The following is a 15178-nucleotide window of genomic DNA, read 5'->3' on the forward strand; positions in this document are numbered from 1 at the left end:
TTAGATATTTGGCAGACGAACGCTTTTAAATGTTGATGTTGGGGATAAGTTGTACAATCAGATTGAAAGTAACGGTTATCTTCCTGAATTCAGTGACATGGGCTCTCAGACTGACCATCGGAACCTGCAGCGACACAATGTAGTTGAACATTGCAGACAGGCAGATTTGCTCTACCCTATGTCAGCTGTTTCTGTAGTGGAGTGGTTATCACGTTCGCCTCACACGCGAAAAGGCCTCGGTCCGAAACCGGGCAGAAGCTCTCATTAAGTTTTCTCATGTCAGGTCAGGGAAAATTGCTTGATTTCAGTTTGTTGCTCAAAATTATCTGAACCTCGGTGTTAAAGACATGTTATCACTGCTCTGATTTCACCCTCAAATGTTTTCTATGAAATAAAGTGCACTGAGAGGAAAGTTCGATTTTGACACCGAGCGTTTATTCACATCTGGTTCAGTCTCCAAAGGGATTTAATGGGTTTATAGGTGCTGACTAATCACCATCTGAAATATCTGATCGTATTGTGTGCTCAAACAGACAGTTACAAGTGACACTGTAAGCGCTTGCAGTTTCGATGTTGTGCTGGTTGTTATAATTCACACTCAGTTACTGGTTTGAAAAGAATCATAGTGAACTCGGAAACTTAACTCTGTGTCTTGCTCCACATTTATTGCAAACCCTGCTGAGAAATTCCAGTCCTTTCTGTTTTTATTCTAACAGGAATCATAGGAGGAGGAGCAGACCACTCGGTCCATCGAGATTTCCATCATTCAATACCATCATGGCTGATCTTGGGAGACAACTTAGTTTTTCCACCAGCTCCCCGTATCCCTGAATTCTCCAAGAGATCAGAAACCTGTTTATCCCGACCTTAAATGTGCTCGATGATGGGGCGTACATAACTGTCAGGTACAGAAAATACCAAAGATTCTTGCCCTTTGAGTGAAGTAATTTCTCCTTATCTTAGCCCTAAATGACCAGCCCCTCATCTGTGCCGCAGGGGGTTAGATTCCCGACCAGCAGAGAAAAAGAAAATCTCTCAGCCTCCATCCTATCAAACCGAATCAGAACTGTGTAAGTTTAAATAGATCACCGCTTATTCTTCTAAACTCCAGAGAATTTCATCACAGGACAACTCACTGACCCCAGGGAACAATCTGGTGAACCTTCTCTTTACCGTTTCTAATGCAAAGCATATCCCTTTTTAAATGTGACTGTCACATCTGCACAGAATATTCAACCTGGTTTCCACAAAATCCTGTGTAGCAGCAGAAACACCTCGTTATTTTTAAACTCCAGTCTGCCGGCAATAAGAACAAAATGTAATTTCCCTTCCAAATATCTGCTGCACCTACATGCTAACTTTAAGCACTCCTTGTACAAACGCATCGGTTCCATTCCTCATATCAACATTTATATTTATCAGCTCGTCAAATATGTTCTGATCTTTCGATTTCTTTTCACGAAGAACATCGTTTTGCTTTCCAAATTAGCACCTAATCTGCCCCTCCACTCATAAGAGGACTCCGTTTCGTCTCCCACTCTGTCTGCCTTTTTCCAACAGTTTGTATTAGCTAAACTTTGGACGGAGGCTCCCGCGAGAATTGAACTCGCGACCCTTGGTTTACAAGACCAGTGCTCTAACCACTGAGCTATGGAGCCAAATGCCGTCAGCACCTCCCGGCACTAGTAACATTATCAGTGGATTGAGGAGCAGGATGGGGTTTGTGGTGGGGGATTTTTGATGAATGTGGAAATGTCTGAGGTGGAGAGCAGGAAGTTAAAAGACACACCTTGAAAGTGACATGATTTGACATGTGTGTTGTGTGTGTATCTGACATGTATGTTGTGCATCTGGCATGTATGTTCTTCAGAGTTTACCCTTAGTGTTACACCTCTGACTTCTCCAGCTCCGCTGGCAGTTCATCCAGCTGGAAGATTTAGATGTTGTTCCCTTCACAGACGCTGTGGGGCGTGTTTTCATGAAATAAAGAATTGAACAAAAAATGATTCACTCCATGACTGGGAATCGAAACCGCGTCACGGCGCCGATCCTGATCACTGGACCCTCAGTGATGCTGATGTGAGAGATTGGTAATGAATTGACCATCTCTGTGCCCATTGCTTTATTTCCAATAATTTTCAACAAAAATAAGTCGCGATGAGAAATGACGGGAGGTGAAAATGACAGGATTTGAACCTCAGTTAGAAAGTCCCAATCTATCCTCTGGGCAGGGATTGCAGTCTCAATGTTGGCAATTCTGTCTCTTATATCGACAAACAGTCATTCAGCCTGTGTTCCTGTCTGTCTTCTCGATCGGAGTAGCTCCGTTTGATAAAGTGTCATCTGGACTCGAAGCGTCCGCCCTTTTCACTCCTTACAGGTGCTGTCAGACATTGGGAGATTTTGGAACATTTCCTCTTTTCCCATCCGCAGTAATTTGCTTTTATCACTGAGGACATTTGGTTGAGATTATTTGAAGAAAGATGAAAATGATGCATGAACGAATGGGCAGAAATCATTGCTCTCTTAGATACCTGGGAGACGAAAGCTTTTAGCTTACCCGCCAGCCGAAATAGCTCAGTTGGGAGAGCGTTAGACTGAAGATCTAAAGGTCCCTGGTTCAATCCCGGGTTTCGGCAGGATCACCTTGCTGGTTTTCTGTGCTAATTGGCAGCGCATTTTGCCTCACACTGTCTTCAAACATCAGCTCACACAAGCTGCAACAAACCAAATACCAAATGGCTTTCTGCTGACTGGCTCTGGAAAAAGGCAGAGTTTAAGAGCACGGAAAGAGCCCACTCGGGCGCCCACACCCATCCTGGACGGGACAAGTTAGTTCTGATTCCCGCTCCACAGATAGTGCCAAACGTACTGACATTTCCCAGTATTTTCTGTTTTTATTTCAGATTTCGAAAGTCCGCAGTCGGCTACTTTATGTTTTCGTTTGGAGCTGACAAATGGCAAGTAGCATTGGCGCCACACAGAATGCTGAGAGGCTTGGTGATGCTGTTGTCTGTGTGGTGTTGGAGGGGTGCGGGGGTGCTGCCGGGTGGAAGTGGTCTTGTGTTTGGAAGGTGCTGTCTAAGGTGCCTTTGGTGGATTCCTGCATCATGCAGACAAGTGGGGAACATTCTATCGCACTCCTGACTTGTGCCACGTCGATGGTGGACTGTTCCACTGATTCAGAGACTATTTCCTCGAGTGGATGTAGCTGTCACTCGGGGGCATAGCTATAAGGTTCATATAGGAGGGATGTCCGAGGTATGTTCTTTACTCAGAAAGTGGTTGGGGTGTGGAATGGACTCACTGCTGTGATAGTGGAGTCGGACACTTTCGGAACTTACAAGCGGTTATTGGGTCGGCACATGGAGCACTCCAGAATGATAGGGAGTGGGATAGCTTGATCTTGATCTTGATCTTGGGTTCGGACAAAGCTCAGCACAACATCGTGGGACGAATGACCTGTACTGTGATGTACTGTTCTATGTCCGATGTTTTTTGGGAGTCAGGAGGAAAGTTACTCCTGCAGGATTCCCAGCCTCTGACTTGCTCTTTTAGCCACTGAACGAACTGATAAAATGTGTGCTGAGTCAGAATAGGTCTATCTTCTTTCCTGCTCTGTGTTGTCATGAATTTTCAGCACTTTTGTCTTTTCCTGAATGTATTTTGAGGCTGAAGTAAGAGCCAATGTCATATGATTGTAAGATCTGTGTTCAGGTAATATTCAATAGTGGATTCACTGGGTGCGGTTTCCACTCATGTTGTTGACGCTGGATTGATAACGCAGAGAAGCAAATGACGCTTTGAGAACCAGGGTTCGAATTCCAACACAGCAGGTTAACTCAATTCAAGGCAAAGTAGAATGACTGCGAGTGAGAATAGCAAATTTCAATTATGTAAGATTTCCTCACTAAATCGAATATGTTTTGACCATGTTTCCGCCAATTTTGAAGCTTCGGACGGATATGTAAATAGTGCTGCAGGTGGTTTTGCTGTGGGCCAGTGGCGCAATGGATAACGCGTCTGACTACGGATCAGAAGATTCCAGGTTCGACTCCTGGCTGGCTCGTTATGATACTTTACTTCAAAAACTCCATGTTCGTGTTGATGAAAAATATTTTTTCATTAATTTTAGACCAATTCAGGGAAACGTTGACCAAATGCAATCAGCTTCTGTGAAGATATTTATCTTAGCTACTTATTTTTCAAAAAAACAATGTTGACAAAAAAAATGAAAAAACTTTTCTTTTGAAAGAAAAATGTTTCTTTTTTAAATGAAAAATTCTCGTTAAAATATTTGGGAAAAATACGTCAGCAAGCTTAAGCTACCTTTTAAAAGTTGGAAATTTCTCGAAAAATAAACATGGAAACATTACATTTTTCAGAATGGTGAAAATAGTTTCTAAAAAAGTTGATGAAATCTGTTGAAGAATTTATTTTAAGCATGTTTAATTTTAAGAAGCAAAATACAGAGTTTTTTTTAAGCTGACAAATTTCAGTTAAAACAGATGGAGGAATTTCTTCGGAGTAAGTTTTATTCTGAAAAGTTCAAATTAGCCAGAAGTTTCTGGTTTGTGATGCTGGGATTGTTGTCCATTGGAGAGGAGATTGAGGAGTGATTTAATCGAGGTGAACTAGATTAGGGCAAGTTTATAGGGGGAGCGGCAATTTATAAAATTTGGGGCAAGTCGGGGACATCACACATGCACACACACCTACACACTCTCTATCTCTCTCTCTCACGCTCACACACACACACACACACACACACACACACTTGCTCAATAATTGCCAGACTCGAGTCGAATTGCTATTATGTGACACAAACCGCTTCTTTTTATTTTCCAACAGAGGAATTAAAGAGCAGCAAAAAAACGAAAAGCACTGACGTTGCAGACACCTGGAACCAGAGGATTATCAGTCTGTGCATTGTCAGACCAATTGAACTGGCTGACAAATTGTCCTCTCGATTGGTGCTTTGTGATACATTTAAACAAAACACTCTTCAGCAAATCAACCATCTGCATGTGAAAACAAGGTCTCGCCGAGATTTGAGCTCAGATCGCTGGATTGCAGAGTCCAGGGTGCTCACCATTACACCACGGAATCACACAGGCACAACGAAAATCCTCGTTCAATATTTCTGCCACCTTGAATAGCAGAGAGAAATGTAAATCCCGTTGAGCAATCCCCTCAATGGCCAACACCCATTCATACTCGCATTGCCCTTACTGGTTCCTCCTATAAAAATGCTGGAAAATCTCAACATCTTTAACGAGAAACAATAAATAGTACTACAAAACTGAAACATTAGTTCTTCTGATCCGGGAATCTCAAACACGGGGACACAATCTCAGGATAAGGTGCTGATGATTTAGGACAGCAATGAGGAGAAATTGCTTCACTCAAAGGCTGGTGAATCTTGGGAATTCTCTACTCCAGAAGGTTCCGATGCTCCATCATTGAACACATTTCAGTTTGGGTTAGACAGATTTATGATCTATCCAGGAATGAATGGAAGCAGGAACATGGAATTGGAACAAATGCTTAGCCACAAGTTCATGTTTCAATTGTATTTCTTTAATGGTATAATGGAAGCATATATATAATGTTATATGTAATATGTTTGAAGTCAGTTGTCATTAAATAATGTTGGTAATACCAGATAATTGTCTAGCCGGTAACAATTGAGAGCTTTTTTTTAGCACCCACGGACACTTTGCAAACAGGCAAGTATTTGCCTATGAATGCTGGTAGTGAGAAAAATAGTAAAAAAAAAAATCTCTGCGTGGTCTTGCACCACCAACCTTTCAGTTAACAGCTGACCAATTGCGCCACAGAAAATGAGACTCTCGATGTCAAGTATATTCTAAACTAGTGTGTCAATGACCACAATTCTATTTCTGAAAACCTCTTCCAGAACTGCAGCATGACCGCGCTGTTGACAATTCTATGCAAGTCTCTTTAGTTCTGTTGATCCAGCAGCACTGCTGTAGTGTGTTGGTTATTCCCTTTCTCCTATGAACGGGCAGGTAAAATGAACCCAAGTCTCTTATCACAGGGAGGAATTCAAGGGGAGGGAAGGGAACTGACCACCAGTGGCCCAACGATCCGATACTTTCCACTCAATCATCAATAACACCATTCACAACTGCACCTCCTTCCGAATTATTGTGATCCATTTCCCTCAGGATTTCTTCCAAGATTTACTTTTTTCCTTGTTTTCTTCTAATTTTGATATAAGATTCGCTTCAATATACAACACAAATGGAATTACAAACCTGAGGCTCACCCTGGGAAACAAGTCACTGGATAACACAAATCCCATGGTGCTCATTTCCAGATTCCCAACACTCAGCTTTTCAACCAAATGGAGGAATTTATCACTGAAAAGCTTTGGAAAGTTGGTGTGAATTTTGTTTGTGAATCACTCGGGTGTTGTGTAAATGCTACTCGAAGGTTCAGTGAGCGGGATATAATCTATCTGCGTTTTGCTGAGCTTGTGTTCGGTGTATGGGGAGGTTTGAACGGGTTGGACCTTGTGTCCCGGGGATGGGCAGTAACCCGCTGATTGAAGCTGCAGTCGCCACATTCTGCTGGCGATTTGAGACTGCGGGATGTAATCCTGCTGCTTCTCCCTGTCTCACTCACTGTGGAGCCGGGGGAAAGAGAATCATTGATGGGGTTGTTTCCCGGTCTGAAATGTGGCCTCGAATAACGGTTATTAACGGAGGTAACGCTGCGGGAGCCTTTAATAATCTGACAAAAGTCAGTGAAGTGCAGTGCTCCAGTGGCGCAATCGGTTAGCGCGCGGTACTTATACAGCAGTATAGCTAGCGGGCTATGCCGAGGTTGTGAGTTCGACCCTCACCTGGAGTACTTGCGTTTTGGTGAGAAGATCGTCCAGTGGTCTAATCCCTTAACCAGCTCATAATCTGGGGATCACCAGAACGGGGGTGGAATTGAAAAACAACAAAAACAATCCATTGATGATTGATGAAGAAAATATATTTCTGCCCACTTCCCAACAGGGAATTTTTCGTTAGGTGAATGTGGTAATCACTGCACTGCAGAAACGATGAGTTCTCTCCACCTTGGATAAAACTATTTCTGAGGTCATCACTGCAGATGTCGGAGCAGCTTTCTCGAAGTTCAACCCATTGAATGCGATTAGCTAGAGTAGCATTGGCGATTCAGTGGTAGAATTCTCACCTGCCACGCGGGAGATCCGGGCTCGATTCCCAGCCACTACAAAGTGCGTTTTCTCTCCATTCTATCAACACTCTTTCTTTGCAATTCTGTACTGCCCACCTACTTCAATCTCTTTACCATTTGCCTCATGCTACTTTTCAATATCAGCATCACTTTCCCTTTTTCTCCCTCAGTCTCTCTTTGATCTTAACCAGAAACGAAAGAACATTCAGGAAACCGAACCAAGTGTTTGAAATGTGCCCTCAACAATGATGTGCTCAGATTTATTCATATGTTCTGTAATCCATGTGAGTGACGATAAACATTGGATTCTTAAACTCTTTCACAAGACCAATAAATAGACTCTCACTTTCTGCGTCAAAGCCCTGGACTATTTTTTCCCTTCTTGTCTCCTCTAAACTAATATTTCGTCTTCAATTTCTTTCGCTTCTCCATTATACAGTTTGCATGTTTCTTAAAACAAACAGCGGTTTTTTGATTGTACTTCAAACAAAGCAGAATATCAATGGAGTCCTCCACCACTCCCGTAGCATCAGAGGAAAGTACACTGACAAGACACGCTGTAAATTTGAAGCCTTTTATGTTTTATGTCAGACCAACCATTAGTTCAACGAAGATAAATATAAAATACTGTGGATGTTGGAATGTGAAACAGAAACTGAAAATGCTGGAAAATCTCAGCAGGTCTGATAACATCTGTGGAAAGAGGATAGAGCTAAAGTTTCGAGTCTGGGAGACCCTTCCTCGGAGCTTAGCTCAGACTCGGAAATGTTGGTTCAATTAGTTCAATGAAGTTGTCCAGTCCATTATGGCAGTACCTTCGTTGAGCTGGACTTTCCTCCAGCGAAAAAAAAATCGTTTTCAAATAGACATCGACAACTGAAAATATAGATGCGTTTGCCAGAATTAAGTGATTTATGATGTCCGTAGTGAATATAACCATACTGAATTTGACCTGATAACACTCAGTTGAGCCTTGTGAAGTAGATCTCTCGGGCACCTGAGAATTTGCTGGGGTGAATCTGGTCGACATTGAACAGACGCAAGCCAGTTTGGGCATGTACACGCCGATTGTAACCAGGTTGGACTGGAACCGTTTATTCTACATGACAGATGCTGAGCAGAGTACCCCAACATCCGATGTAGCTGTGCAGAGCCGGGGACGTTCGGCCTGAAAGTAACTGGGATGGACTGGAAATTAAACTTGGCCAAATTGATGTAATTGAAATGCCCTGGCAAAAATTAACATAATCGTAAAGAAAGGCGACTCCTAAGGTAGCCATAGTTAAGTGCCCTTACCATGGTCACGAATAGATGGCTAGAAGTGGGTTGACTCAATGAGAGATCTTTAGAACTAAATTGCGTCCTATCATTTCGTCGGGATTTTGAACATTTCTTTTCTGTTTTCCATGGGCTATTTGCATTTCTTAATGCAGTCATATAAGATGATTAGAGGTATAGATAGGGTGGACAGTGATAGCCTTTTTCCTCGGATGGAGAAAGCTAGCACGAGGGGGCATAGCTTTAAATTAAGGGGTGGTAGTTATAGTACAGATGTCAGAGGTAGGTTCTTTACCCAGAGGGTGGTGAGGGATTGGAATGCCCTGCCTGCTGCAGTTGTAAATGCGCCTAGTTTGGGGGCGTTTAAGAGATCCGTGGATAGGTTTATGGATGGAAAGGGATTGGTTTAAGTTAGAAGGTCATTGCTTTTTAATTGGTCGGCGCAGCATCCTGGGCCGAAGGGCCTGTTCTGCGCTGTAATGTTCTATGTTCTATGTTCTATGTTCAGTCAGAAGCCAGCAGCTATGTTCTGTACTGACACGAATATCCAGGGAAATTAGATTATGCCTTAGTCTCTGGGTATTTCACTCAAGGAGGTTTGAGAATTCATTGAAAAAAAATTATACTTGATCAAAACATAAACAGCAGCTGGGTAGCATCTGCACGAAATTGTTTTTCACACTAAATGTGAATAATATAAAAAGAATCATTTCCCTGGAGCCTCACGTTATGTATAAATGTTACAACATTTATTGTCATACCATGCATGCACAAAGCCTCCGACAAAAATGCATGTACCTCCAAAAGGGCTGGTGTTTGCCATTTACTATCCAGTCATTGCAACTATTGGAGTTCCAGGTACAGTTTTGTTATTATCATGTACTGTCTTTGTTCAGCTTGTAACTTTTTTTTTCAGTTTTATCACTAGCACATCCCCAACACATGGCATTCACTTCTATCATTTAGAGTGATGAATTTTCCCCTAAAATATATAGATTCTTCGGGTCAACTGATATTTTGTTCTCTTTCACAGGATAATTTTATACATTTTAAGAGCTTTATTCTGGCACAATTTTCTGAATGAATTGTGAACGTTGTCGTTTTAGGCAGTGCCATTTCACTCAAGTAACAGAAAAAGGTATTGACATGATAATGTCTCTCATTCAACTGTGTTCTGCCTGTCTATGACCTGTGCCGTACTTTGGATCCCCCACCCCCCTCCCATCAAACTTGCCATTTATCACTGCAAAATCAATTTAGAAATGCAGTTATATTTTCGTAGCAATGCAATTGTAGATGGATCCTTGAAAATTATTATGTTGTACATGTAGTTCAATTACGACATTGACACACTAAGTGTTGCGAATTTTCACTCGGAAACCACAGCATCACTCTATTTCTGCAGAATTACTGGCGCTGCTATTGGAAGTTACAGCCATTCCATTGCAAACGTGTAACTTTTTATTGTTAGTATCATTGATGTTCCAGAATTATCGCATTGTCACCTCCCTGTACATGTAAATATATGTAAATATGTTCTTGTCTTCTCCCTGTTCCTGTATTGTTATCTAGAAATTCTAGATTTCTTTCATGTTGTTGATATTGAGAGAAATTGATTGATTCGTACGAACAATGGCTATCTGAATATCATGAAAGATTTTATTGACACACCTTCGATATCAACGGGTTTTTGACAATATAGGAGGATTGCAATAACGGCACTTTGGTGAATGATTGGTACACACCAATAACAAGCAAAGCACACTGTTTTGTCTCCGGTCTCGACCCTTGACACTCATTGCACAAGTCATCATTTCTCTCGATTCCTTTCTGATTACTTTGACCATGTTGACGGAGGCAGGGTAACTGTTGGTATATTTTGGATGGAATATAACTGATTCTGGAAATGCTTTCATGCCTGTTTCAGAAATTTCAGAAGAGAGGTTCAAAGGACCCAGTACTGCTTGCGAGTTTTTAATCTTCAAATATACACTTCACTCAGATTTGTATATTTTAACCCCTGCAATTAGAGCAATACTCTTTCCAAGTGTGTCCTTTGCATCTGTCAGTTACAGAGATTCATTATACATCAGCAATTACACTTCATTTTCAGGTTTGGAGCCCCTTTCAATATTTCCTCTGTAAATTCAGAGAAAAGCCGATTAGTTCCCCCTTCGTTGATTGAAGATTTAGAGTTGGGTTTAATGCAGACATTTCCAACAGTGAATATTTTAAGAATAATTCGCCAGGTGGGGCAACTATCGAAACTGAGCGAGATGGAAACTTTCCAGTTGAATATTGAAATGAATGCTGTTTTATAATTCCATATTCAATATGTTCTGTTGGAAATTGCTGACTATTCCTGAAAGTGCATTTATGGGTTTTCAATATCTTCTTATCTTTCATTATATTGTATTGCATCATGATGCAATTCTATGTCAAAGACCCACCTTATTTATAATTCTTGTGATCATGTGAATGGAAACCTGAACAAGGGATAGTTTTCAATGCAGAATCAAGTCAAAAGATTTTCAGTTTCATGCACAATCTTGTATCATTTTGATGTGAGTTGAGAAAGTAACATCTTGTCTCTCATGTCGCCGTGCATATATTCTCCTGCCTTCTCTATTTTACAGCTAACTTGGCAGTCGCTGTAATCCTATGCCGAAGAAACTGTGGTCTCTCCAGATGTATAATTTACTATGTGGTGTCCATGGCGGTGACAGATCTCTTGGTCATTATTACCAGCGTGATATTAAACCGGATTGCTGGGATTTATTTCCCTGGCAGTTTTCTGTCAGTCACCCCAATCTGCAGTCTTCATGTTGTGATAACCTATGCAAGCATTGATAGTTCTGCCTGGTTAACGGTTGCTTTCACCTTTGATCGATTCGTGGCCATTTGCTGCCAGAAGCTGAAAATCAAATACTGCAGGGAGAAAACAGCGGCGTGGGTCATAGTGACCATCTGCACACTGAGCACTCTGAAAACATCCTTCCTGTATTTTATTTTTGAACCGTTATATATAATTAACAACATACCATGGTTCTGTGTTATAAAACAAATATTTTACACATCCCTCGCATGGAACGCCTATGATTTGTTTCGAACAGTTTCAATGCCCTGTATCCCATTCATTCTGATTTTACTGTTCAATGCTCTGACTATCAGACACATTCTCGCAGCCAATCGGACCCGCAGCAAGCTCCGGGCACAGAGAAATGGAGAAAAACAGAGACACCCAGAGATGGAGAAACGGAGAAAGTCCATTATTTTACTCTTTGCCATCTCGGGCAGTTTCATTCTCTCATATGCGTTATTTTTTGTGACGATTCTCTATGTCCGAATTGCAAAGGTCCCTTATTTCTCAGATCCTGATACTAGTGAATGGTCATTTATCTTGGAGGAAAGCGGATATGTGCTTCAGTTTCTGAGTTCTTGCGTCAACCCGTTTATTTATGCAGGGACTCAGAGGAATTTCAGGACTGAGTTAAAGAATGGAGTGAATTATCTGCTGAGATTATTTGTTAATGCGTTTAAGATTTGAAAATATGAGATAGAAAACGAAAGTTTCATTAAACTCCAACAATTCCTGTACTTCTCAATGCCACACAAGGTCATCTTTCAAATATGTTCCTGTTTATGTACACCTACACCAATGTGTGAATAAAGAAATTTATAAGGAAAACAGAACCAACGTAAAAAAAATCCGTATTGCAATCTTGAGAACCCATGGGTTTCCCATGTCTCCAACTCAGTGGAGGACCAGTGATGAAGGTTCGACCCGCTTACCTCCACGGTTCCGGTTTGATTCACAGTCAGTTAATATAGATCAATTCATTGTTCACCACACAGAGAACAGGTGAATAGTTTTGCCCCAGTGTGAGTTGGCATAACATAAAGGTTCATGATGGGGGATATAGGAGGAATGTCCGAGGTAGATTCTTCACTCAGAGTAGTTGGGGTGTGAAATACACTGCCTGCTGTGATAGTGGACTCGGACACTTTAAGAACTTTCAAGCGGTTATTTGATAGGCACATGGAGCACTTAGGAATGATAGGGAGTGGGATAGCATGATTTTGGGTTTGGACAATACTCGACACAACATTGAGGGCGAAAGGGCCTGTACTGTTCTGTAATGTTCTGTTTTCCTATGTGAGCTCGCTGGTGTTTCAGTATATAGAATGAATCAGTGAATCCTTACAGTGATCACAGAAGGGTATGGATGACACTTCGTCAGAGCTGAAGACAAAGACATTTGGACGAGATTTATACTGTAACGGTGAGGGATACATGTGTGTGGTGGGTGACAAAGGTGTCACATATAAATACAAAAATAGGCGGAATTTAAATGGTAGTGAGCATGGCTAAGAAAGGTGTTGTTGGTTGTCCATTAGGAGATCAGAATGTGTAAATGGCAGGATAAATGAAGTGTAAGAGAAGGCCCGAGTGGGGTGGAGGGCGTGGGGGGAAACAAGATAGAAAGTGAGATTTTAAATAAACAATGTATAATGGAAATTATGAAGATATATAATAGTAAAAAAAAAACATATATGAATTGAAACAGAATAACAAGAAATGGGGTAAAGATGGAGGAAAAGAGATGCTCTGAAGTTGTTGAGCTCATTGTTCAGCCTGGAACGCAGTAAGTACCAAATCGGGAGATCAGGCAATGTTCCTCCAGTTTGCATTGGAGTACCTCCTGATACCATTGCTTATTGTGCCTTCCATCACATTACTGATGATCAAGTGTAGACTGGTGGTTATTGGCGGTGTTGGATTTGAACTGATTTTTGTGAACTGGGCAATCTTGGGCAAATTGTACCATTAGCGGTTAGATACCACTGTTGTGGCTGAGGAACAGCTTAGCAAAGGTTGCAGCAAGTCCTGAGATTCATTTCTTCAGCACCATTGCCAGAATATTTTTCAGGGCTGTAGTATTTCTTCTTTCCAATGCCTCCAAGTTTGTTTTTTTTTGAAAACCTAAGGAATGGTGAGGTGTATCTGTTCCGTTCATTGACTACCCCACTCTGCCTCTATATTTATCTCCTTCTCTTTGGACATCTGCCTTGGCCTTTCCCTCTTTCAGTCTAACTATCCATTTCCCCTCTTCTGTCTTTGTTCCTTCTATTCTCCCTGTCTGGGTGGAATTAAGTTTCATTGAATTGATTCCTGAAATGAGGTGGTTGTTGAGCTGGGGATCTATCTTGATTTTAAATGGTGGAGGAGACTCAATGGGACCTGTGATCTAATTCAACACCCATGATCCTGTTCAAAGCCAAGACCAGCTCTGATTGCAATGACCCCTGCTGCTGTCGTTGATGGGGAGAATAAGTTTGGGATAGCGATATTTTGTGGAGGAGTGGGATCAAATCCCTACCCCCCACTGTCAGATTTTCACTTAAATTACTTTAAATGTTATGAGTAAATTTGGTTATCATGTGATTATTAGAATTGAATGCAATAGAATGTATCATCATTGATTTTGATTGGAAGAACCAGCAGAAACCATGCAAAACGAGTAACTGATGGGCTTGAAACGAGTTTAGATGTTCCACCAGTTAGCCGGATCTGCCTGCATGAATTACCATGTTTCTGTAGTGTAGTGATTATCACATTGGCCTCAGGAGGAAGCTCCCCGATTCGAAAACCTGATAGAAACATTCCCAAATAATTCTGATTTCAGAATTGTTCTCGTTTCGCACCAAAGATTAATTGAGCTGATGAGTTATTATTTGGCATTTAAGACGGGAATCACACAGTGAAGAATATTAAAGGAAGGTCTGTGATGGCGAGTAAGACAGGATGGATTATCTGACACAGTGAATGATGGACAAGAACGGCGTTTATTGCTCCCCATTAGCTTTAATCATTGCTGCTTTCCCGGTTGAACTCCAGCTCTGCTTTTCTCCAGCAGTATCACAGCTCAAACTGAGACTTCGTCTATCCCGCTTTGTTAATCTCACAATTACTGCTTTCTGAATGAAGTCAATTAGTTTAGTGTTTAATTCAGTGAGAAGTTTTCTTGACAATTAGCCCGAGAGTTTTTTCCAGAAATGAGTGATATTTCTGTCAGTGCACACGATTAAATCCGACCCATTATCACCCAGGTCGCCATCAACATCATCAGAGCTTTATATCCTATCACTGCCTTTCATTATCTGTGTTTGTTCTCAGCCTGTTGCCCCTGTGACATTCCCAGTTCGGAAGGAAAACTACAAATTCTCACTCCACTGATGCTTTCGACCAGGAAGCAATTCAGGATTGCTTATCAAAAACATTATGTGAAACCTCACTGTGCTAGGGACCTGTGGGCCATTTGCACTTTTTCCCCGGGTCTGTGTGGGTTTCTTCCGGTTTCCTTCCCCAGTCTGAAAGACGTGCTGGGTGAGGCGCCATTGGGCCGTGCTTAAATTCTCCCTCAGTGTTACCCGAACAGGAATGTGGAGACTAGGGCAATTCTCACAGTAACTTCATTGCAGTGTTAATGTGAGCTGACTTATTAGTGACACTAATAAATAAAACATTATTTGTTAATATATCGAAACCAGTCTGCGAACCTGCAAGGACCGAACACGAATCACTAACGCACCAAGATGGTAGGGCGTTTAGGAAAATTACAAAACATCGAGATCTAGGGGTACAAGGTCAGAGCTCATTGAAAGTGGAGTTACAGGTGGACAT

The 15178-nt window shown here is 41.6% G+C and overlaps 4 non-coding genes and 1 gene segment (V, D, J or C); 4 read left to right on the plus strand and 1 right to left on the minus strand.

The window, feature by feature from the left end:
• The window catches only part of LOC145362510 (Ig heavy chain C region-like), a 202270-nt gene that overhangs the window by 67697 nt on the left and 119395 nt on the right, over positions 1-15178 (plus strand).
• On the minus strand, positions 1586-1658 carry trnat-ugu (transfer RNA threonine (anticodon UGU)). Its single transcript has one exon. It is a non-coding gene; the product is annotated as a tRNA-Thr (tRNA).
• Positions 2567-2639, plus strand: trnaf-gaa (transfer RNA phenylalanine (anticodon GAA)). Its single transcript has one exon. It is a non-coding gene; the product is annotated as a tRNA-Phe (tRNA).
• On the plus strand, positions 3997-4069 carry trnar-acg (transfer RNA arginine (anticodon ACG)). The gene has a single exon. It is a non-coding gene; the product is annotated as a tRNA-Arg (tRNA).
• trnai-uau (transfer RNA isoleucine (anticodon UAU)) lies at positions 6785-6879 on the plus strand. The gene is made up of 2 exons: positions 6785-6822; positions 6844-6879. It is a non-coding gene; the product is annotated as a tRNA-Ile (tRNA).

The sequence above is a fragment of the Carcharhinus amblyrhynchos genome, unplaced genomic scaffold (genome assembly GCF_965287045.1).
Source record: "Carcharhinus amblyrhynchos unplaced genomic scaffold, sCarAmb.v2.hapA scaffold_38, whole genome shotgun sequence".
Classification (NCBI taxonomy): Eukaryota; Metazoa; Chordata; class Chondrichthyes; order Carcharhiniformes; family Carcharhinidae; genus Carcharhinus; species Carcharhinus amblyrhynchos.